The sequence below is a fragment of the Xenopus laevis genome, chromosome 8L (assembly GCF_017654675.1).
Source record: "Xenopus laevis strain J_2021 chromosome 8L, Xenopus_laevis_v10.1, whole genome shotgun sequence".
NCBI lineage: Eukaryota > Metazoa > Chordata > Amphibia > Anura > Pipidae > Xenopus > Xenopus laevis.
This window is the reverse complement of record NC_054385.1, coordinates 13,949,012-13,952,109: the sequence shown is the minus strand read 5'-3', so window position 1 is coordinate 13,952,109 and position 3,098 is coordinate 13,949,012. Positions and strand designations below refer to the sequence as shown.

General features: G+C 44.4%; 1 long non-coding RNA gene across 1 annotated transcript; it reads right to left on the bottom strand.

Moving 5' to 3' along the window:
* Nucleotides 1–245: 245 nt before the first annotated feature.
* Nucleotides 246–2,660, bottom strand: LOC121397111. Its single transcript, XR_005963459.1, has 2 exons — nt 2,378–2,660; nt 246–295 (listed from the first exon to the last, which is right to left on the bottom strand). It is a non-coding gene; the product is annotated as an uncharacterized LOC121397111 (long non-coding RNA).
* Between the last annotated feature and the right edge of the window lie 438 nt (nt 2,661–3,098).

Sequence of the window (3,098 nt, the reverse complement as noted above, 5' to 3'; positions counted from 1 at the left end):
TAACTTGAAGGTGAAGCGCCCCTTTAAATGTACAGCCAAATGGTTAGCGATTGATTGAGTGATGCTTAACCAAGTGGTACCCACCAATGATTTTACTCGTCTGTTAAAGTCTGCCTCTGTGTATTGGCATTGCTGTATAAAAGGAGAGGAGTGTTACACAGGGCAGGATGATCAATGAATGAGCAGTTTGACTCACTGGCTCTGGAGAGAGCTGTGCCGGGTTATCAGGATCTCATTCTTTTTTCCTTTCCTCCCGTTGGTGCTGGAGTGGTCGCCTTCTGTCATACTCCTTCATCTGTGGAGAAAATGGGACAGAGTTACACCATGCTTAGCTATGGATAAAGGGGAAGCAAACCAGAGTGTGAGCTCATACGCTTATCTCCTATAATTCCACAGTTTCTAAGAATACTTCCCTTTGTATAAAAGTCAGTTTGAGGGTTATTGAGGTTTTGTAGCTTTTGTATCTCTTTCTACTTAAAGAGAATTTGTCATCAGTTGAGAAGGAAACATATTGCAGAAGTGGCAAATGATTAGGTGCTGGGTTACATGAGTAACTAAGTGCTTCAGTGAGTGCTTCACAACAGACCCTGCAGCTTTCACTGTGAGCAGAAAAACCTCTGTATCTATGGTTCACTCAAAGAGGGACACGCACATTCCTGAATATAAAACTAGCCTATAATATACAATTATAAGCACTTGTAGCTACAGCTTGTCATAGGCAATTAACATCCATTGGATAGGGCTACAGCTTCCAGCCCAAGCAAGATGTGGATCAACAACATACGGGTTCGACTGGGCGGCAGCGATAGAAAAAATGTATTTAGATAACTGGGATACAACTCCCAGCATCCTCCCTGACATAAGAATAGTGCACAACAGGATCAAACTTTTTGTTCTATATGTGACATTTGGTACTAAAGTTACACTTCCTACGCTGAATGCAGAACCCCTGTACCCCCTCAGTGGTTGCCCCCATCACTGTCTCACTGATCTGTGTATGTCTCTAGCCATTGCTAAACTACCCAGCAGTCCCTGTGATAACTAGTAGCTGAGCTGTAGTTCAGTGACAACACAGATCTAAATGGGGACAGGGGGAGTCCAGTCAGGGGTCCCAGGAGATCTGATGGGGGCGCTGCTTCTAAAGCTGCTTATGTTTGGACTTTATTAGTGTTGTTTTAGACTGTGCAAGTTTGATCTGTACCTGAGCATGTGATTGGCTGTCAGTTACTGGGATATCATGCCTTATCTCCGTGACATCACTCCCAGCTCAGCTCTGATTGGCTGAAAGCTGCAAGGAAGGTGATGTAACGGCTCAGGTACAGATGACCGTTATTTCATTTCTGGATACAGAGGTAAGTGCAGCAGATCCATTTATGGGGAGCAGGGGGGCATATTTAGATGATACAAAGGGCAATTTCGGGTGTTTTGTCACCCATCATTTATAGCAGCTTGGGTAGTGGGGCCATCGCTGCCAAAATTGTCCCATTGCCTAGCACTCTAATTGCTTGGGGAGCTGCTTGTCATGAAACTGTTCCAAATGACATGTGTGTGACAAGCAGGAAAGGGGGAGTCATTTAAGGCAACTTGGCATGACTTTCCTGCAATAAATACACTATGATGGTATAAGATCCATTGTGCTCTCTGGCTATTACTTTATTTACATGTGACATGTCTGTAATTGTACACGGGGACTGCAGCCTGTTGAGAGGCACTGAACATATATTCCATTAATACTGACTTGTCTTTTTATTTGGATACAGACACCTACATATTACACTTATACAGGGAATCAGCTGAAAATGGGCTTCTGATGGCAGCCCTGCCCCCCAATCTACTAACACATGTGGGTGTCAAAGTGCCTAAAATCTCCCCATCTGCCTCTCTAATGGGAGTGAGAGCAGAAAAACTTATAGTTCTAAGGCAATGGGTGTTTGGTGTTTACTTGTTTTTGTAGTTTTTTTCTGAACCATTAGACAATTTTCTCTGCCTCTGCTGAAAATGCCAACTGTCATTTGCCAACGTCATTTGCCAACGGTCATTTGCCAACGGTCACACTCATCGTAGCAACAGTCAGTGGCCTCAGCACTAGAGTGGGGGACGGTTCAGAGAGGCTTAAGTAGAAAGACAAGTAGCACAAATCAGAAGAATAAATGTCTGCCCTTAGGATTCCTGCCATTATGGGTGCAGGGGGCACTGATCAGAGCAGAGCTGGTTATGGGAAGCAGGCACACTGGGTACATGCAGGGGGAAATGGATTCAATAGGAATGTGGCCCCTGTATTGATATAACCAAGGAATCATAGAGCATGATGGGATCTGTAGTCCTGTTACAAGCCAGCCCTCATCATGACATTATAAGCAATACAAATGCTACCTACCTCTTATGGTCAACCCTTATAGTGCATCATGGGAGATGAAGGCCCTTTCCACATGCCAGTGATAAAAGTCTACAGCCTGGTTGCCCAACATTTTTGTCAGCTAAATAGCACACGCAACAGCAGTCAGGCTCCCTCACTTCCAGTAATAGCCTTATAGTGGGTAAAGACCTCACAGTGCATTATGGGATCTGTAGTTTATGCATTGGCATTAATTTGCTCCTTCTAACAGTCTCTTATTTCTCCCCAAAAAGTGAAATATCCCGAGAGATTTGAGAGAGATAGCGATTTGAGAGAGACGGTCGATTTGAGAGAGAGACAGAGATTTGAGAGAGACAGTGAAAGAGACGAAGAGAGAGAGAGCAGCAAGAGAAGAGAAGAAGAGAAGAAGAAAGAAGACTTCAGTGACCCCTGCCAGAGATAACATCTTCCCATTTGGGATCCTCTGGACAAAGGTACTGCTCCTGTATTTCCCCCTCTATAACATGTGCTTGGAACAGTAAGATTAGCTTATCCCTTGGCTGTAGGAGTTGCCATGCTGCTCATTATAGATGTATCTATAGCTGTTCTTCTTTATTCTCACCTGTAGATTTGTGAGACGGGGGATTCATCTTTTATCTGTCCCTGTACATGGCAGTCCCCCCAGGTTGGTCCCAACCCACTATTGTCCCTGGAATTGACTGTACAGCCCCACCCCAGCAATGCACTTTATCCCACTACTAAA